Source organism: Trachypithecus francoisi, unplaced genomic scaffold (assembly GCF_009764315.1).
Source record: "Trachypithecus francoisi isolate TF-2019V2 unplaced genomic scaffold, Tfra_2.0 Lachesis_group4, whole genome shotgun sequence".
NCBI lineage: Eukaryota > Metazoa > Chordata > Mammalia > Primates > Cercopithecidae > Trachypithecus > Trachypithecus francoisi.
In genome coordinates this window covers 98,147,005-98,168,703 of record NW_022681469.1, presented here as the reverse complement: position 1 = coordinate 98,168,703, position 21,699 = coordinate 98,147,005, and the positions used below count along the sequence as shown (strand labels likewise).

Sequence of the window (21,699 nt, the reverse complement as noted above, 5' to 3'; positions counted from 1 at the left end):
AGGTTTGTCTGAAGAGCTGTCTGAGAAACTCAGACTCAAAGCATTTTTTTTAACTCTCTTACTCAAAGACAATCAATCAATATAGAAGATTTCTGTGACCAAGTGTGTGGGGACTTCTTCCCACCAACAGGCAAGCAATCAATTCTGTGGTAGACACCAGCCGGGTGTCCTCCAACCCAGTTCAATTCTGACCCTAACTACCTGGGGACATTATCAGATCCCAGAGGTTGAGGCTCAGACCCAAATGACTGCCCCCACTTAACGTGCCAATTTCAAGCCCCAGTTTCACTTGTACTTCTGACTCACTGGCTATAAACGGGGGATCCCACGACCTACTCCTTGGGTTTGATTAATTTGCTAGAGTGGTTCACAAAGCTCATTACTGGTTTATTATAAAGGATAGTACAAAGGACACAGATGGAGACGCACAGGACAAGCTATGGGTATGGAGCTCCTATACCTCCCTGGGTGCACCACCCCCAAGGAACCTCCACGTGTTCAGCCTTCCAGAAGCCCTCCAAACCCTGTCCTCTTGGGCCTTTTACAGAGACTTCATTGAACAGGCATGACTGAAGCATGGGCAGCCATGCAGAAATGTGATTGGACAAAAAGGGTGTGACCCTATACTAACACACTGAGTGGGGAACCCAGAAAGGCCTGTCTGTTCAGATTCTTCTAGGCCTCTTGGCGCAACATTGCTTCCTGCAGGGTAAAGGGCAGGACTCCTCCTGAAAAGAGGGTCTTATGATCTACAATCACACAAGGTAAGTCTGATCATTTCTTTATGGAAACACAGGGGAAGATTAGCCTTGGGGACAAAAAGGAGCAGGCTGAAGGGAGAACAGGAGAAGGTCAGCAAAAGGTCCTGTTTTCTGAGGCCTGCTTCTGAGGCCTAAAACACCCAAACACTGTAACAAGGGCTATGGGATTTATGGGCCAGGAACTGTGGGCAAAACCAACATATATAACACAATATCACAGGCTGTGGTAAGCATTCTAGGATTGGGAAGTCCCTGAAGAACAAGAGGAGGAATTTGGACTTCTATCCTGTTGGAAGGCAGGGATGGAGTAAGTGGAAGCTTGACATGATGGCAGTGATTCATCTGGGATGGGTGTTGGAAGGATTGCCAGGGAGAGAAATTACAAGCCAAGAGCTTCATCAGGAGACTGATGGAATGCGCCAGCCAGAGGAAGAGCTCATGGACTCAGGCGGGCAGGAAAAATGGAGAAGCACACTGAAAAACAACAAGAAGCAGAGCCGAGGTTTTCTGGGCAGTGAAGTAATTCGATGTGATACTACAATGGCAGATACATGGCATTGCACATTTGTCAAAACCCATAGAACATACACCACCAAGAATGAACCCTAAGGCAAACTACAGACGTTCACTTTGGGTGACGATAATGTATCAATGCAGGTTCATCAACTGTTACCAATGTACTCCCACGGTGCTGATGATGATAATGGGAGAGGTGAGTTATGGGGAGCAGGGAAGCTCTATACTTTCCTTTTTGCTATGAACCTAAAACTGCTCTAAAAAAATAAAGACTATTTAAAAAAAAAAAAAAAAGAATGCCAGCCTGGCCAACATGGCAAAACCCCATCTCTGGAACAAAAACAAAAAAAAAAATGCAAAAATTAGCTGGGTTTCATGGCACGCACCCATAGTCCCAGCTCTCAGGAGGCTGAGGTTGGAAGATGGCTTGAGCCTGGGAGGCGGAGGTTGCAGTGAGCCGAGATCGCGCCACTACACTCCAGTCTGGGGGACAGAGTGAGATCCTGTCTCAAAAAATACAAATAAATGAATGAACAACAAGAAAAAACTTGGACACAGGGCATGATGGAGAAAAGGGAGTCAAGGATGACTCACAAGCCGGGTGACTGGAAGAAGACTGGTGTTCCCAGAATGGGGAAGTTGGAAAAGGGGAGCTGTTTTGAGAGGTAAGAAAGAAACTGAGTTCAACTAGAACATGTTAGGGTGTTGGGGATGTCCAGACGGGACAGTCTTTAGGCAGCTGGAGAGCAGCTTGCGGCTGAGATAAGGAAAGGATACAGGGATGCAGATGAGAGAAAAAAATTCAATGTTTAATATTCTGCTTTTAAACAGAGAGAGAAATTCTCTTTTCTAAAGGAAAAGCATTGCAACACACTGGAAATAACCCTCTTTCCTTCACGGTGCCTCTGTCATGAAGACCCACTGCTGAGGAGCAGTTTAGGGGGGAATGCCCCCCTAAAGTGAGCAGGAGGGGCACAGTGAGTGGTAAAAGTAAGTGTGAGACATTTGACTCCAGACCACCTGGTTGTGAATTCACATTCTGCCCTTTGCCAAATTACTTCCTCTCTGTGCTTCAGTGTTCTCATCTGTAAGAGGAGATAACTACCTGCTTCATGATCTACTGTAAAGATCAAATGAGCAAGCATGGAGGCCTGTGCCTGGCTCCGACTCTGCCAGCTGCAGTCACTGTTCATTCTCAGACTTTCCTAGGACCCACAACATGAAAAATGCTGAGGTGCCTTCCTCATGATCACAGAGCATTTGTTCCTTTACAAAAATTTTCTGTCTGGGCACAGTGGCTCATGCCTGTAATCCCAGTGCTTCGGGAAGCTGAGGTTGGTGGATCGCTTGAGCCCAGGAGTTCGAGACCTGGGCAACATGACGAAACCTATCTCTACAAAAATACAAAAACATTAGCCAGGTGTGGTGGTGCGTGCCTGTAGTCTCAGTCACTCAGGAGGCTGAGGTAGGAGGATCATCTGAGCTCAGGAAGCTGCAGTGAGCCATGATCTTATCACTACACTCCAGCCTGAGTGACAAAACAAGACCCTGTCTCAAAGAATAAATTCTCTTCAAGTATCTTTTTTGTCAGATGGGATAATAATATTTAGGGAGCAGAATATTTTAAATCTAAATGCTCTGAAACTCAGTCACACTGTGGCCACTCCCCGCAAGAGTTGGATCATTTACCCATGATGTCCAATGCCTGGCCTTGATCTAAGAAGGCTAAGATAAGTAATACAAGAAAGTCCTTTTAAAAAGTTGGTGAGGCCAGGCGCGGTGGCTCACGCCTATAATCCTAGCACTTTGGGAGGCCGAGGCGGGAGGATCACAAGGTCAGGAGATCGAGATCATCACGGCTAACACAGTGAAACCCCGTCTCTACTAAAAAAAAAAAAAATACAAAACTTAGCCGGGTGTAGTGGCGGGCGCCTGTAGTCCCGGCTACTCAGGAGGCTAAGGCAAGAGAATGGCGTGAACCCGGGAGGCAGAGCTTGCAGTGAGCTGACATCGCGCCACTGCATTCCAGTCTGGGTGACACAGCGAGACTCCGACTCAAAAAAAAAAAAAGTGGGTGAAATGTGGCTGGGTACAGTGGGTCACATCTAAAATCCCAGCACTTTGGGAGGCCAAGGTGGGCGGATCGCTTCAGCCCAGGAGTTCGAGATCAGCCTGGCCAATCTGGCAAAACCCTGTCTCTACAAAAAAAAATACAAAAAAATTAGCCAGGTGTGGTGGCTCATGCCTGTAGTCCCAACTGCTCAGGAGGTTGAGGCATGAGAATCGTTTAACCCTGGGAGGCAGAGGTTGCAGTGACTCACGATTGCGCCACCGCACTCCAGCCTGGGCAACAGAGAGAGACTGTCTAAAATAAATAAATAATTTAACAAATAATAGAAGTGGGTGAAATGCCAAAGTTATTATTCTTAAACTCTTACCTGCTGGCAATAATGACTGTAATCCAAGGGCATTTGACATGTGTCTGTCTACAGACTCAGTTTGGCAAAGTCCTCAAAATAGACGCCACCGTTTTTCAGTTTCCCAACCACTAGCAAAGCGAGGTGACTAGCAAATCGCAGCATCCGGTCTGCGCCTGGTTGTAAATCTTTAAGCTGATTTCTCAGCATAGGAAGTTTCCTGTGTGTTTAGACAGAAAGAGCTCAGTTTCTCAGGGTCTGATCATCTGCAGACAAACTGATGAAGAGACTCCAAGTTGTCTGCTGTGAGAGTCCAGAACCCAGAGCTACAGTAACACTGGCTGCCCCCTAACCCAGACAGTGACCTTTGGGGTCGGCAGGAAGAGCACATCTTCCCCCCAGCTCTTCCAAATGCCACTCTACAGTAAGAGCTGCTATATCAGTGAGAAAGGGGAAGATAATTACAGTGTGATAGAAAACTCTTTTGGGTGTGTTTGTATTTATAACCTCTAAGCAGTGCTGGTTCCCTACATATAAAGTCCTTTGTTCTGCCCTATACTTTGACTTGGGTTTGTAAGTTGAAGACAGGAACTAGGGAGTATCCATAGTTACAGAGGAAGAAGACTAGAGCTTAAGGACAAGTGAGCGGGATGGAGTGAGGGGTAGGGATGAGAGGAGAAAAGAGGGACCCAGGAGACTATGCAAGGTCAGGAGCCCCACAGGGTGACTTCTCCACTAACCCAAAAGTCCACTCAACTAAGAAAACACATGGTAGGGGTGGTAGATTTCTCCATCCATGAGGGAAGAGGCTGAGTTTGTGTCGGGGCTAACACCAAGGTAAAAAAGAAAGCACAGGAGGCCTCCCCCATCCACCTCCCCAGGAATTCACAGAAAACGTGGGCAGGGCTTTGGATTTCCCTGGGCCATGGACTTGTGGGTTCTCACCAAGTTTAATCAGCTCTCTAAGGAACAGGAACTCAGCGCTAAAAGATGACACTGGGGTTAAAAGAGAATGTGTGATTCTTCCCCAAAAGTAATTAAACACAGTTTGATTGCACTATTTAGCATCAAACACCACAGGAATGTACTGAAAAGCAAAGAATTAGGGAGTACCTATCCCCATTTGTGTTCACAAGCCTTACTTATACAGCTCAAGTTCTTCCAATGAAATGTGGTGAAGTGGGACTGAAACAAACAAGTGTAGTTGATAATTCTTGTATACCTCCCCAGACACACCCCCACTTCTTTCAAGGTTCCGGGACGGTCAAGCTTGTGTGGTGTGATCCCACCTGACCCTCTCCCATCTGCCCACACCCTGGCCCTGCCACCAGGCTCAGCCATTTCTATGCGCATGGCAGGACTGGAATGACATGTTCTGATGTACTTTAAAAGACTGCTCTGTCTGCCAATGGAAAATTGGACTGGAAGGGAGCAAAGTGGAACCAGAAAGACTCAATCAGAAGCTAATAGGAAAGTAACAATGGCATCCTGAGATTTGGGGCAAGGGGGTACTGAATTGGAGAATCAAGCAAGACCTTCAGAGGGCTCAGAAGTGGGCTGAAGATGACAAACGGCTCCTAGGTTTCTGGTCGTTTGACAAATGGAAGGCATAGGCCTTTATTCAGATGGGGAAGGCTGGAGGAGGCAGTGTTGGGGTGAGTAGGAAAGCAGAGGAGGAATGACCCAAGGCTACAGAAGCCAAGTTTCCAAACCCTAATCTGCACAGTGCACCACTACGTTCCCACATCTCATTTTGTATTCTCTTTTTTTTTTTTTTTTTTTTTTGAGATGGAGTCTTGCTCTGTCGCCCAGGCTGGAGTGCAGTGGCTGGATCTCAGCTCACTGCAAGCTCCGCCTCCCGGGTTCACGCCATTCTCCTGCCTCAGCCTCCCGAGTAGCTGGGACTACAGGCGCCCGCCACCTCGCCCGGCTAGTTTTTTTTTGTATTTTTTAGTAGAGACGGGGTTTCACCGTGTTAGCCAGGATGGTCTCGATCTCCTGACCTCGTGATCCGCCCGTCTCGGCCTCCCAAAGTGCTGGGATTATAGGCTTCAGCCACTGCGCTCAGCCTCATTTTGTATTCTCAATTCTGTGTTCCTTTTCTTACAAAGGACCCCAAACTATGTAAGTGTTAGGCCCTTACAAAACTGGGGAGAGGATCAAGTGTTGGGCAAGTTAATTTGAGATGTCTGTGACAAACCCAAGAAGCCACAGTCAAATTCTACGTTAAATATCTACACCTGGAGCTCTCAAGAGAGCTAGATATCCACACCAGGGAACCGGTAATTTATCAACGACACTTAAAGTCATAGAATGAAACCAGCTTGTCTTGAGTGTGTCACAGCCTCTAGATCACCCAGGAATAAGATAGAAGTTCCTAGGTCTCATCCTAGAACTACTGAATTGGAATACTGAGACCCAGAAATCTGCCTTAACAAGTTTCCCAGATAATTCCTATGCACAAAAATGTTGGAAAACCACAGATCTAGGGAGGAAACATAGAGAAAAGAAGAGGGCTCAGAACAGGCCCCAAGGAGTTGTCAAATGGAGGAATCAGAGAAAGCAGAGGAACAAGCAAGGGAATGGAGCAGAGTGGCCAGATGAATAGAGGAAAGTTGAGGAGTTCAGCATGATGAAGGCAAAAATGTACTAAGAGGGTCGGAGGAGCCTGAGAGACTGCATCAGAGGGCAGCGAGCCCTTGGATGGGAAGCCACGTGCAGGCAGGGCCAGGCAGGCCACACTGAACCACGTGCAGGTGGAGAATCCCCAGCCAGAGAAACAGGGAGACGGAGTTAGAGGCCTTGGACCCTTGCAAGAGGAGTGAAGTGCAACTTCAGTTTTTGACTTTCCAGTTCCAAGCAAGGTGCCTTTGAGTTGTCTGTAGTATCCTTATATTAAGACCCCAACTCCCAATGCTAACATAGGAAAGTTTCTCTTCTTTAAAACCAGCAACAGCTGAAGTACAAAGGGATGAATCTGCAAGAATATTGCAAATCTTGAAAGAATCACGACAAAGTCTTTCGAAGACTTTAGGGGATCTGCCACCAACAGAGTTGAAGCTAATGCATTCTAATTCTCAGTAGCTGATTTTAGCTGAGGAGGATTCTCAATCCATGTGTTACCTCTGATCTCCCTTCCTTTAGGGTCCTCTCTCTCTCTCTCTCTTCTCTCTCTCTCTCATTTCTGAGACTATCAGAAACAGATTTTATTTATTTTTTTTTTTTGAGAAGAAGTCTCACCCCGTGCCCAGGCTGGAGTGCAGTGCGATTTCGGCTCACTGCAGCCTCTGTCTCCCTCCCGCCATGTTGGCCCTGCTGGTCTCAAACTCCTGGCCTCAAGTGATCCACTCGCCTCGGCCTCCCAAAGTGATAGGATTACAAGCGTGAGCCACCCTACCAGGCCAGAAATATATTTTGTCTAGAGATGGCAAAACTGGGGTCAGGACTCCAAGCCCAGCCTTTGTGGGTATGCAGCAAAAGTGGTCACAGGAACCAGGGAGCAGGGAGGAACAGAAATCGAGGGTGCACCCGGCAGAAAGCAGCCACGCTAGTGAAAGCGAAGGATAAGAGCACACAACACACAAGATGAGTAAGACATTACCCGAGGGTCCTGGGCTATACGTAGGCCAGGTTGAGGTGCACTGTACTTAAGAGAGAAGCTGTACAAAAATGTGAAAGAGGAAGCTTGCTGCACACAGAGGAAGACCACATGAATGGAAACACAGTGCTGAGGTGGGGTTGTCTTGGGGCTGCAGAGGTGGCCCCCATTGTCACTGTTGGTGCCAGGCTGGGTAGCATCCATCTCCTGCCTGCAAAGGAGTTGGCTCTCAAGGTCACATCAGGGCAAGTGCCCTATAACCATGAGAGTTGTATAAGATTCTGGGCCCACACAGCTTGAGATGGGTCTTTCTGTTTCTCTGATACCCAGAGAACTCTGGCCACATGCTAAAGGGGACTTTGCAGAATCAAGGAAGCATAAAAAGGTACAAAGAAGGAAAATGCACACCTGAGATGGAAAATGGGAAAGGAGGTTGGGGAAAAAAAGAGACGAAAATAACCTCACACCACTGATACAAAGTTAAAATGCTCTGAGGTATTTTACAAAACCCTGGTTGTCTATGATATAAGTGAAAAAATGTATGACCCAGTCCCCAAGTTACAGCCTTTTATAATCTACATGGATTATGTGTGAGGATCAGAAGTGGAAACCTCAGAGTCCTATGCCTAATGATGTACCAGTATGACTTTTAAACTTTTCCCTTAATAAAAAAACTTTTAAATCAGAGAGAGTGCATCTTGGCTCTAAAAAGCAAACCCAGGGGTGGGACTCTTAAAATAAAGTACTGAAAAAAAATGGGTATGGGAACAGCTGTTGGTTCAAATCCTGTCTCCTCCACTTGTTCAAGTCATGAAATATCTCTGAATCATCGAAAATGGCTGTAGCAACTCCTGTATCACAGGATTAAATGACATAATGTAAACTGAAGTACCCAGGACAGTGTGTGGTACATGTGAGTACTGAATAGATGTTTCCATCTCTTTCCTAAAACATGCCATGCCAAATAAACACAATATGTTCCTGGAAGCGTGTCAGAAAGTCTTGTCATACTCCTTGGACACAGGACTTGTCCTGGGTGAAGTCTGTCTTTGGCCTTTGGTGCCCCCTTTGGTTCCCCCTCACCCTCTTTTTTGTTCTCCCATCCCCAAGAATCCAAAGCTTCTTAATGCACAGCACCTTGGAAGCTATTAGGAATTTATTAGGCATTTCCAGCCTGAATCTGAAAAGGGGCTCAAGACTTCCCTTTCATATCTTCCTAAGGGATTCAGACCACATGGGGAAAAGAAAAAAATCAAGGACGGCCGGGCGCGGTGGCTCACGCCTGTAATCCCAGCACTTTGGGAGGCCGAGGCGGGCGAATCACAAGGTCAGGAGATCGAGACCACGGTGAAACCCCGTCTCTATTAAAAATACAAAAAAATTAGCCGGGCGCGGCGGCGGGCGCCTGTAGTCCCAGCTACGCAGGAGGCTGAGGCAGGAGAATGGCAATGGCGTGAACCCGGGAGGCGGAGCTTGCAGTGAGCCGAGATTGCGTCACTGCACTCCAGCCCGGGCGGCAGAGCGAGACTCCGCCTCAAAAAAAAAAAAAAAAAAAAAAATCAAGGACATGACATTTGTAGTTCATTGTAAATTCTGCCTTACCAGCCAGCTCTCTTGAGCACAAGAGAATATACACATTTAACTATACAAATGAGTAACATAGGCCGGGCACGGTGGCTCAAGCCTGTAATCCCAGCACTTTGGGAGGCCAAGATGGGCGGATCACAAGGTCAGGAGATCAAGACCATCCTGGCTAACACGGTGAAACCCCGTCTCTACTAAAAAATACAAAAAACTAGCCGGGCGAGGTGGCAGGCGCCTGTGGTCCCAGCTACTGGGGAGGCTGAGGCAGGAGAATGGCGTGAACCCAGGAGGCGGAGCTTGCAGTGAGCTGAGATCCGGCCACTGCATTCCAGCCTGGGCGACAGAACGAGACTCCGTCTCAAAAAAATAAAAAAAATAAAAAAAAAAACAAATGAGTAACATAAGATCTGGCCCTGTTAATGGCAGAAAGCCTGGTTAGACATACACTCTGTGTGTGGTTTTTGGGGGAATTTGGGAAGGGATAGTGATGCTGAGAAAACACCAATGAATACCAATAATGAAGTAACAGAACTACTTTTAAGGTATACCCAGGAAACACAACCAAAATTGCTAATTTTGTTTGTTTGTTTGTTTGTTTTATTGAGACAGAGTATCACTCTGTCACCCAGGCTGGAGTGCAGTGGTCCAATCTCGGCTCACTGCCACCTCCGCCTCCCAGGCTCAAGTGATTCTCCCATCGCAGCCTCCCACGTAGCTGGGACTATAGGTGCTCACCACCACACCCGGCTAATTTTTGTATTTTTAGTAGAGACGGAGTTTCACCATGTTGGCCAGGCTGGTCTCGAATTCCTGAGCTCAAGTGATTCGCCCACCTTAGCCTCCCAAAATGCTGAGATTACAGTGAGAGATACGGCACTCAGCCTAATTCTTTTAAAGTACTTAAAGACCATGAAATCCAGGGTAATCACCCTTCTGAAGTAAGCAATACTCTTGCTGCGTACAACTCCTGCCTTCAGAGATGGAGGCTGGGATAAACCTTTTAAAATAAGTAGCAGAAAAAGCAACTGGGAACACTCACCTGGAAATCCAGAGGACCAGGTCTTCCATTCTAGCAGAGACCACCCCCTCCCCAGGCAGTTCAGCTGGAAGGCTCTAGGCAGGAGGGCCCTGTTAATACTTCAAATCATTTTGTTATTTTTTTCCACAGGTTTTAAGTATTATTTTATTTCAGCAAAACATACTCATTAGCTTTAAAAATAAAAGATTTAGGGCTAGATGTGGTGGCTCATGCCTGTAATCCTAAGCCCTTTGGGAGCCAAGGCAGCAGAATCACTTGAGACCAGGAGTTTGAGACCAGCCTGGGCAACACAGCAAGACATAGTCTCTAATCGCCTGAGCCAAAAAAAAGTTTATTATTTTGGCACTTTATTTTATTTTATTTGTATTTACTTATTTACTTTTCTGAAACAGACTCTCGCTCTGTTGCCCAGGCTGGAGTGCAGTGGCATAATCTCTGCTCACTGCAACCTCCGCCTCCCAGGTTTAAGCAATTCTCCTGCCTCAGCCTCCCCAGTGGCTGGGATTACAGGCATGCACCACCATGCCCGGCTAATTTTTGCATTTTTAGTAAAGATAGGGTTTTACCATGTTGGCCAGCCTGGTCTTGAACTCCTGACCTCAGGAGATTCACCCACCTCGGCCTCCCAAAGTGCTGGAATTATAGACGTGAGCCACCATGCCCAGCTTCTCCATTCTAAAAGTTTTTTTGAAAACAGAGACAAGGTCTCACTATGTTGCCTAGGCTGATCTCAAATTCCTGGGCTCAAGCAATCCTCCCACCTCAGCCTCCAAAGGGCTGGGATTACAGGTGTGAGCCACTACACCCAGCCTGCACTTTTTATAAGTTTAAAATTATTTCAAAGTTTGGGCTAAAAAAATAGAAATATAGGCCATACACGGTGGCTCACACCTGTAATCCCAGCACTTTGGGAGGCCAAGGTGGCCAGATCACGAGGTCAGGAGTTCGAGACCAGCCTGGCCAATATGGTGAAACCCTGTCTCTACTAAAAATACAAAAACGATCTGGGTATGGTGGTGCGCACCTGTAATCCCAGCTACTGGGGAGGCTAAGGCAGAAGAACCGCTTGAACTCTGGAGGCCGAGGTTGCAGTGAGCTGAAAAAAAAAAAAATTGCAGGCCAGGCGTGGTGGCTCACGCCTGTAATCCCAGCACTTTGGGAGGCCAAGGCGGATGGATCACCAGGTCAGAAGTTCAAGACCAGCCTGACCAACATGGTGAGACCCTGTCTCTACTAAAAATACAAAAATTAGCCAAGCATGGTGGCGCACGCCTGTAATCCCAGCTACTCAGGAGGGTGAGGCAGAAGAATCGCTTGAACCCAGGAGGCAGAAGTTGCAGTGAGCCAAGATCACACCACTGCACTCCAGCCTGGGCAACAGAGCGAGACTCCATCTCAAAAAAAAAAAAAAAAAAATTGGAATATACTGCTGAAATCCTCCATAATGCCATTCCCTTTCCCTTTCTAATCTCACCCTCTACAGGTAATGACTGTCTACAATTAGGGGCATATCATCCTTCCAGATTTTTTTCAAAAAATGAGATTGCATTTCTCCCACTGTTCCTGTACTTTGCTTTCATTACTTAATATACAGTACAGGTTGAATTGTGTCCTGCCAAAATTCATATAGTAAAGCCCTAACCCCCAGTGTGTTGATATTTGGAAACAGGGGCTCTGAGGGATGATTAGGTTTAGATGAGGTTAAAAGGGTGGGGCCCTCCCAATGGCACTGGTGAGACACCAAGCAGAGACACCAAGAGGTTGTTCTCTTTCTCTCCTTTTCCACCATGTAAGGACACAGCAGGAAGGCAGCAGTCTACAAGCCAGGAAGAGAACTCTCACTAGGAACCAAATCAGACTGCATTTCCCAGCATCCAAAACCCTAAGAAATAAAATTCTGTTGTTTAAGCCAGCCAGTCTATGGCATTTTGTTATGGCAGCCCAAACTGACTAATATAATGCATAATGAACATTTTCCATTTTGGCTCATTCGGAGCAACTTCCTTTTTTCAAGTAGGCAAGTATTTCAGAGGGATAAGGTCCTAGAAGTGGAAGTACTAATCAAAAAGTATGCAAACTTTAAAATGTCATAAACACTGCTGACATGCCTTTCCAAGAGATGGTACCAATTTACACTCTCCGCCATATACAGTGACAATCTATTTTCCCACACCTTCATCAACACTGGATATTACAAACCTAAGCAAAAATGGTTTCATGGTTTCTAATCCACATGTATGATTATTAATGAGACTAAGCATTTTTACATATATATGTGAATTACCTATTGATAGCCTTTGCCCATATTCCTACTGGATTATTTTTCCTATTGATTTCTAAGAGTTCATGCCTGTTATAGATATTGCAACCATTTGCTTTACTCCTTTGTCATCTGCCTTTGTTTTTTTTTTTGAGACTGAGTCTTACTCTGTCGCCCAAACTGGAGTGCAATGGCACGATCTCGGCTCACTGCAACCTCCACCTCCCAAGTTCAAGTGATTCTCCTGCCTCAGTAACTCACCGTGCCAGGCTAATTTTTGCATTTTTAGTAGAGATAGGGTTTCACCATGTTGGCTAGGCTGGTCTCAAACTCCTGACCTCAAATGATCCGCCCTCCTCGGCCTCCCAAAGTGCTGGGATTACAGGCATGAGCCACCGCGCCCAGCCCTGTCATCTGCCTTTTAACTTTGTTTATGGTATTAATATATTCTTCCTTTTTAAAAAATGTGTTACGTATATATCTATAATATATACATAAAAAATGTGTTATGTATAATCTCCATAAATATATACTGAAGCATGTAAAGCAACATTTAGAGCCAGCTTTATGAAATAAGAGGTGACAGAGAGGTGGCAGAGGTGCAGCCATTATTGCTTGAAATTTTACATGTATTTCTAAAAATATTACTTATAACAAAGGAGAGACAAAGAAAGTAGCAGGTATGGAAGGCCCTGAAAAATCTGTTTCCTACAGAGGAAGAAAGATGTGAGGAAAGAATGAAGGAGGGTGACCTGGGGGGAATCCCACCTGCCAGTCTGCAGTGGGGAAGGACAGATTTGGGGTGCCTGAGCTGTGAAGATAGGAAATGTAGCCAAAGGTCATGTTCAAATAAACTACTAGACATGAAGTATAATCTTTCATGAAATTAGGTCTATCAATATTTTCCTTTATGGTTTCTGAGTTGTATTAAACTTGAGGTCTTTCCTACGCCAAAGTTATTTCTAAAAACCATCTTCTGGCTAGCCGCGGTGCCTCATGCCTTTAATCCCAGCACTCTGGGAGGCCGAGATGGGTGGATCATGAGGTCAGGAGTTCAAGACCAGCCTGGCCAAGATGGTGAAACTCTGTATCTACTAAAAGTAAAAAAATTAGCCAGGCGTGGTGGTGGGCGTCTACAACCCCAGCTACTCGGGAGGCTGATGCAGGGAACTTCTTGAACCCAGTAGGCAGAGCTTGCAGTGAGCTGAGATCGTGCCACTGCACTCCAGCTTGGGCGACAGAGCGAGACTCCGTCTCAAAATAACAACAACAAAAAGCTATTTAAAACCATCTTCCATATTTACATATATTTTAATATTTATAATTTTGGTTTTGACATTTAATCTTTAAATGGAATTTACTTTTGTGAATGGTATGAGGCAGGGATCTAATCTTTTCCAAATTGAGAGGCAATTTTCCCAAAAGACTTAATAACAGTCCATTCTATCATACCCTCATTCCCAACAGACTTAATAACAGTCCATTCTATTATACCCTCAATTGCTGTCTTTACAATGGAACCATTTGTCGACTTTCTATTCCTAGTCCCAGGTGATATATATTTTTAAAAATTTATTTTAGACATGGGGTCTATGTTGCCCAGGCTTGTCTTGAACTCTTGGCCTCAAGCAATCCTCCACTTCAGCCTCCCAAAGCACTAAGATTACACACGTGAGCCACCGCGTCCTACCTCCAGGTGATATATTTTGATAGCTAGCTGAACAAGCCTCTCCTCAATATTCTTTTCCAAAAATGTATTGCCTGCTAGTACAAATCTATTTTCCAGGTAAGCTTTATTATTATCAGTTTGTAAAATTTACGTCGTATTAAAAGGCTGGCCTAAACTATTAAAGGTCTCATGACTTCTTAGGTTTTTCTTATTTTTCTTATTATTATTTCTTTTTAGAGTTGGGGTCTCTGTCACCCAGGCTGGAGTATAGTAGTGAGATCATGGCTCACTGCAGCCTCCAGCTCCTAAGCCCAAGTGATCCTCCTACCTCAACCTCTCAAGAAGCTAGGACTAAAGGTGTGTGCCACCACACCCAGCTTTTGCCCAAGCTGGTCTCGAAGTCCTGACCTCAAGCAATCCTCCCACCTCAGCATCCTCAGTCACTGAGATTACAGGTGTGAGCCACCATACCCCAACTCTTTTCGTCTTCTTTTGTCATTGGAGCATCAACCTTCAGCCAGGCGATGACTTACTTCCCAGTGAGCCACATACTATGCAGAAATCTCAGACATCAGGGAATTTTGGGTTTATTTGTATTTATTTATTTATGAGACAGAGCCTAATTCTGTTGTGCAGGCTGCAGTACAATGGTGCAATCATAGCTCACTGCAGCCTCAACCTCCTGGGCTCAAGCGATCCTCCCACCTCAGCCTCTTGAGTAGCTGGGACTACAGGCATGCGCTACCACACCCAGCCCAGGGAATTTTGTTTCAATTTCTACATCTCTTAGCAAAAACTTTCCAACACAACAATTCTACCAAGAGGTCTGAAAGGCTGCCTGTGCCTCAACCAATGTATGTCTGCAACATTCCTCCTCTTCTCCCCAAACAGCTTTTCTTTTCCTGGCTCACATCTCTCCGAGTTGTATATTCCCATACCAAATCAGAGTAAAGTGGCTCAGCACAGGACCACATGCCAAACGATGTCGTATTTTGACAGGTACTTCCAGGCAGCTTTGCTGGCCTCATACATTGGACAGTCTGGTGAGAGAGCTGGGGGTCTCTGGCAATTTATAATTTATTGATCTGGCACCCCTTAATCCACAGGGAACTATCAGGCTATAATGGAAAGAATATGAGACTGGAAGTTCAGGGACCTGAGTTTGAGTCCCCTTTTTACCTCTAATTAGCTGTGTAGTTCAGATTAAGTTATTCTGCGTCTCCATTGGGCCTTGGTAGCCTCATTTGTAAAATGAGATTATTAGAATACAATGGTGAGTATGGGGAAAAGAGAGATCAGCCCGTTACTGTGTCTACATAGGAGGAAGCAGACATAAGAGACTCCATTTTGTTATGTATTTGAGATGCTGTTAATCTGTGACCCTACCCCCAACCTTGTCCTTGCAAGAGACATGTACTGTGGTGACTCAAGGTTTAATGGATTTTGGGCTGTGCAGGATGTGTCTTTTGCAAGATGGTAAAGATAATTATCAATAAATACTAAGGGAACTCAGAGACCGGTGCCAGCATGGGTCCTCTGTATGCTGAGCGCCGGTACCCTGGGCCCACTTTTTCTTTCTCTATACTTTGTCTCTGTGTCTCATTTCTTTTCTCAAGTCTCTCATTCCACCTAACGAGAAACGCCCACAGGTGTGGAGGGGCAGGCCACCCCTTCATCGAGTAATGACTTTCTTTCCACCATGGGTGACCACTAAAGAATCTGAAGAAAGCTACAGATTCTCTCCCCCAGAATAATGCACTTTTGCAAATGAATATGAAATCAGGCTGGCCGCAGTAGCTCACACCTGTAATCCCAGCACTTTGGGAGGCTGAGGTGGGTAGACTGCTTGAGCTCAGGAGTTCAAAACCAGCCTGGGCAATATGGCAAAACCCCATCTCTACAAAAGTATCAAAAAAAAAAAAAAAGTAAAAATGAAATAATATATTTGAAAGGGGTTCACAGATCTGATAAAGACTATTTCCCTATCCCCAGAGGCAAAATCACTGAGGCCTAGCACAAGCTTTTAAAAATAACAGAGACTACGATAGAAATACATACAGAACCACAAAGCCTTGAGTAAAGTTGAATCACTTATAGAACTAAAAGCACCTATTCTGCAGAAACTGGGGGCAAGGAGTAGTTACTTAGGGGAAAATATATGTAAGTATCAACAGAAGTTGCCCTTGATTGAAGCCTGGCTAAGCCCTTTAAATTCGCAGGTGGGTGGCTGAGAGTTACTACTGATTCCAGACCCAAGCTCCTAGTTCAAATTTTGGCTCTAGCATTACTAGTTGTTTGATCTGGGGCTTTGTGCCTCAGTTTCCACATCTGTAAAAAAAAATAAGAAGGGGAGAAAAACAATACCTATCTCAAGGGTTGTTCACGTACTTAGGACACTTGTAACAGGGTCTGCCACACGGTAAGCCCTAGATAACTATTAGCTTATAATAGAAATCTGACACACATTTGTTGGGTAGTTAAAACTGTAAGCTGAGGAGTTTAGAGAAATCATAAATACTTTGATGCCTTAGTTTCCCCAGATGTAAACCGAAGACAATAAAAGAATCTGCTTCATAAGTCTGTTGTGATGCTTAATGAGACTGCCACATAAAAACTCTTCCACAATGCCTGGCCCATAAGTGCTCGATAACGTGACAATGCCTGGAATATAGTAAGTGCTCAATAAATGTCAGCTGTTGTATTAACAGTTCTGGGAGGCAAAGATTACCATCACCCTTTTTTAATTCTGAATAATAGACAACTCAGAGAGTGTTAAGTGCCCTGCCAACAAAACTATACTTAGAAAAATATTATACCAAGATTTCAACTCAGATAGGTCTGGAATCACAAGTTCTAATCACTATACTGTATACCTTCCTCTTTGAACAGGACTTAGAGAACAGAAGAGCTAATTCATACCTACTAGTTTACTAAGAGAAAGATGTTTGGAGATAACAGTGCTAAATTTGGTGGAGTCCCCACAGAATCAACCACGAGCTTGGCCAAAAGCCCTTCTCCGCCATGCTGGGAAATGAAAATCTGCATAGACTGAACCCTGTTCTCAACCAGTTGTCTGCCTTTCGCCAAGTGGTTGTGAAACCACAGCCCTGTCACCAAAAATGGAAAAAAGAAGTCATTTTCCTCAGTAGCTTAACGAGCAAAATGAAGACTTAAAATTAAAGTAGTGATCCTAGGGCTGAGAAAAGATATCCATTGCTCCAAAGCCAAGCAGAATTGCTGTAAAACACTAACGTTACTCTTTGATTAACATACTTTTATTTTTTTTTTAATGAACGTGCTTATTTCTATTATTTTAGGTTACCTAACTCAGGGGTACTTCCCATTAGTAAAATAAGAGGAAGTGTGTACCAGCCTGTAGGGGAGACTCCCTGGTGGGGCACAGTGTCAGACTAAGCAAGTCCCACTGTCAACACTGATGTCCTCCCCAGTTAAATGGTAATCAAAAGTGAAAATGAAATGGACTGGCAGAAGAAACAGGACGACCAGTCGAGTCCACGCTAACCACTGATATTTCACATCTTTTCACAGTTTCTTCTAAATGCATTTTATTTTTGTATTTTTATTAAAAACTGCCCTATCAGTCAATCTCAAGTCTACCCTTCCTTTAAAAATCAGTAATAAAAAACCCCTGTAATCCTAGGCAGGTGGATTGCTTGAGCTCAGGAGTTCTAGACCTGCCTGGGGCAATATGGCAAAACCCTGTCTCTACAAAAAAACACAGAAGTTAGCCAGGGCTGTGGTGGCCCGCATCTGTGGTTCCAGCTACTCGGGAGGCTGAGGTGGGAGGATCACTTAAGCCAGGGAGGCGGAGCTTGCAGTGAGCCAAGATCGCACCTCTGCAATCCAGCCTGGGTGACAGAGTAAGACCTTGTCTCAAAAGAAAAAGAAAAAAAGTAAATAATATTAAGAATAATGAAGGTCCAACTATGTACCTACCTTAGGAACAGGCATCACTGCGAAGTGATGGCAGAGGCAAGGCAGGAGTCCCTGACCTCACCTCCATTCTCTCACTGAGAAGCCCCTGCAGAAGCTGGTCAACTATCCAAGCAGTCCCTGCTTCTTCCCGGTGAAGGCCTCAGCCTCCAGCCCAGCCCCCTCCCGGGAGAGGAGGGGAGTTTATGCAATCCAAAACCAGTTCCCAGGCCCCAGAAGTGGACGTCTCCGGGGTGGAAGTCAGAAGCCCGCCAGGTTGTAGGCCTGGTTCTGCTCCCATCTGGCTGAATGATTCCTGTCACAACACTCGGCCTCCCTCGGCCTTAGCTTCCCTGTCTGTAAAATGAAAGGTTTGATGGAGATCATGTGCAAGCCTCCTCCTCGTTCTAATTTTCTGACACCATCATTTTTAACGTGTCTTGCAGAGATAGAAGCCCTTCCGTTCAGCAGGACATGTTGCTCCCCATTTCATGACGATCCCCCTCAATAATCCGTGTAATCTGAGAAAAGTATGATGCATCGGAAATGAAAAACAGGCTGTAGCTTTCCTGGTAACCAAATCTGATAATCAGTCAATAATATGGGTTTTCCCTCGGGCCTTCTCCCTTAATCCCACAATCCCACGAATAAACCTGCCTACCCCTCCCAATTCCTCAACTCAAAGCTACCCGTTCATGAATTTAAAAAAAAACAAAAAAAAACCTCCCCACCCCCTTCTACCCGGCCTGGTGTAAGGTGCCACAGCACTTCTTCCGTAATCTAGAATCCACCTCTGCACCACCCTCTCCCCGGGCTGTCTTTTTAGGCAGGAATCCCTGGATCCACACGCTCCATCTCCCCGCTCTACCAAACCAGCTGATCATTTCTTCCTGCCCGGCACCCGGCACACCTCGGCAGAAAAGGAGGCGGCGCCTCCACTCCAAGCCCAAGGGACCCAAACCTCTTTCCAACCCGCAAGGGTGCGGGCACCTGGGCGCAGCGGGAAGGGCCAGCGCCTCTGGAAAGAAGGGCCGCCGTCCCCACAAGGGCGGTGCAGCGGCGGCCCGTCAGCGGGTCTCTTGTCACTTACGGGCTTCTCCTCCGGGCAGAGCAGACCAGGGCCGGGCCGGGCTCGCGGGCAGCGGAGTTTGCTGACTCAAAGGCGCGCGGCGTCGGCGGCGGCGGCAGCGGCGGCGAGCGCCCAGGAGCGCACACGAGCGCAGCCCCGCGCTCCCCGCGCACGTAGCGGCCCCGCGCCCGCGCTCGGCGCCAGCAGTCGGCCTGTGGCCGCCGCGCCTAGTGCTGCCGCCGCGCCTAGTGCTTCCGCCGCCCCCGCGCAGCCCAGCCCAGGTGCGCCCCCGCCCTGTTCTAGCTAGCCTCCTGCTTCCTGACATTGAGTTAGGGAGGAAATGCCCCCATTAGCCGGGACGCTGAGGCTGAAGGTGATCCAGCAGCACGCTTCGGAATTCGCCACCTGAGTCACCTTAAGCTTCCTAACCCCGACCCCACAGTTATGGGGAGGATTGCCGATGGGGAGGGGAACGGATAAATAATGTGATAAACAAGAATGGCAGAATGTTCGTAGCATCTAGGTGGTGGGCTTATGAGTGTTTATATAAAATTACTTCAATTTTTGTCTATTTGAAATGTCTCTTAATAAAACATTTGGGGCCGGGCGCGGTGGCTCAAGCCTGTAATCCCAGCATTTTGGGAGGCCGAGACGGGCGGATCACAAGGTCAGGAGATCGAGACCATCCTGGCTAACATGGTGAAACCCCGTCTCTACTAAAAAATACAAAAAACTAGCCGGGCGTGGTGGCAGGCGCCTGTAGTCCCAGCTACTCGGGAGGCTGAGGCAGGAGAATGGCGTGAACCCGGGAGGCGGAGCTTGCAGTGAGCTGAGATCCAGCCACTGCACTCCAGCCTGGGCGACAGAGTGAGACTCCGTCTCAAAAAAATAATAAATAATAAATAATAAAACATTTGGGGGGAAATCTAATGAGATCTGCCAAGGGACCTGACTGAGGAAACCATTTCCCAAATGGCACCTGAGACTGGGTCCCCACACCTGTTTGCATGGGAAACCGCAGCCATCACTTAAACTGCTAATAAGTGACTGAATGACACAGAATAATAAAAGTAGCCTAATATTTCATTTTCCAAGCATGAATTTTCCCATTAGACATAGCCTGTCGCTGATCATCCTCCAGGGACCATTCCAGGCTCACCTGAAAATGCATCTGTTCACCACACCTACATTAACTCCCTAACAAAACGTATAAATATGCAATGTTGTGTCTTAACATCTTGGATCTTGAAGCTGTATTGCTGAACCCTCAGTCATTGGTATTTAATTTCCTAAAATTGCACCCAAGTGATGACACACAAGTGAATGCAACCATGATCACTTTTGAAAATCAAATTAGGCCGGTGCGGTGGCTCACGCCTGTAATCCCAGCACTCTGGGAGGCCAAGGCGGGTGGATAACAAGGTCAGGAGATCCAGAGTATCCTGGCTAACATGGTGAAACGCCGTCTCTACTAAAAATAGAAAAACTCAGCTGGGCGTCGTGGTGTGCGCCTGTAATCCCAGCTACTCGGGAGGCTGAGGCAGGACAATCGCTTGAACCCGGGAGGTGGAGGTTGCAGTGAGCAGAGATCATGCCATTGCACTTCAGCCTGGGCGACAGGGCGAGATTCTGTCTCAAAAAAAAAAGAAAGAAAATCAAATTAAAGTGTATTTTTTATATTCTTGTCCCTATGCTCCACAAAGAAAAACATTGAGTAGAAAACAAAATGCAGCATGTATCTAAGATCCTAAGAGAGTCTGTAAAATTAAAATCTTTCCGAACTTATTGTCAAGAGCATGACTTTACAGCTGTAGACAAAGCAGCAACCACCCCTTGGAGTCTACTGAAAGTCATTTGAATATCTGTTAGAATTATGACCCTATTAGGAATGGTAAATTGCAACCTGAATCCAGGAAACTTAAGTGATGGTCACCTTTTTTAGGTTGTGGCATTTTTATTATACCATCAGTGAGGTTGGGTAAAAACTGAGACTCTACAGTGGTTAAGAAAGCTTGCTGGCCCGATGTGGTGGCTCATGCCTGTAATCCCGGCACTTTGGGAGGCCAAGGCAGGCAGATCACAAGGTCAGGAGATCAAGACCATCCCAGCTAACACGGTGAAACCCCGTCTCTACTAAGAATACAAAAAAAATTAGCTGGGAGTGGTGGCGGGCACCTGTAGTCCCAGCTACTCAGGAGGCTGAGGCAGGAGAATGGCGTGAACCCAGGTGGTGGAGCTTGCAGTGAGCCGAGATCGCGCCACTGCACTCCCGCCTGGGTGACAGGGCGAGACTCCGTCTCAAAAAAAAATAAACAAAGAGAGAGAGAAAGAAACCTTGCTTGCTGTCCAGGCGTGGTGGCTCACGCCTTTAATCCCAGCACTTTGGGAGGCCGAGGCAGGTGGATCGTCAGGAGCCTGAGACCAGCCTGTCCAACATAGTGAAACCCCCATCTCTACTAAAATACAAAAATTAGCCAGGCATGGTGGTGCATGCCTGTAATCCCAGCTTCTTGGGAGGCTGAGAGAGGAGAATCGCTTACACCAGGAGGCGGAGATTGCTGTGAGCCAGGATCCCGCCAGGATCGCGCTACTGCACTCCAGCCTGGGTGACAGAGTGAGATTCTCAAAAAAAAAAAAAAAAGGAAGGAAGGAAAGAAAGGAGGGAGGGAGGAAGGGGGGAGGGAGGGAGGGAAGGAAGGAAGGAAGGAAGGAAGGCCAGCCACCTACTGAAAAGATCACCATAAACATTACTTTTAAAAACAAACATCAAAATTCTTAATAGATGAGCATTTTAACCCTGGGAAGACTGAAAATTGAGTATGAGACGTGTAAAAGATTCAAGCCTGTAATATT

At 46.3% G+C, this 21,699-nt stretch overlaps 1 protein-coding gene across 6 annotated transcripts in view; it reads right to left on the bottom strand.

Moving 5' to 3' along the window:
• SNX10 (sorting nexin 10) overlaps nucleotides 1–19,095 on the bottom strand; it is an 86,159-nt gene extending 67,064 nt beyond the window's left edge. For 3 of the 6 annotated variants that reach the window (XM_033192485.1, XM_033192486.1, XM_033192491.1), the window contains exon 1: nucleotides 18,868–19,095. The gene's annotated coding sequence lies outside the window, so the exon portion shown is untranslated. Of the gene's footprint in view, nucleotides 1–3,715; nucleotides 3,915–17,801; nucleotides 17,912–18,767 lie in introns of those variants that run through there. The other 3 variants (XM_033192487.1, XM_033192490.1, XM_033192489.1) reach the window with 3 other exon arrangements.
• Between the last annotated feature and the right edge of the window lie 2,604 nt (nucleotides 19,096–21,699).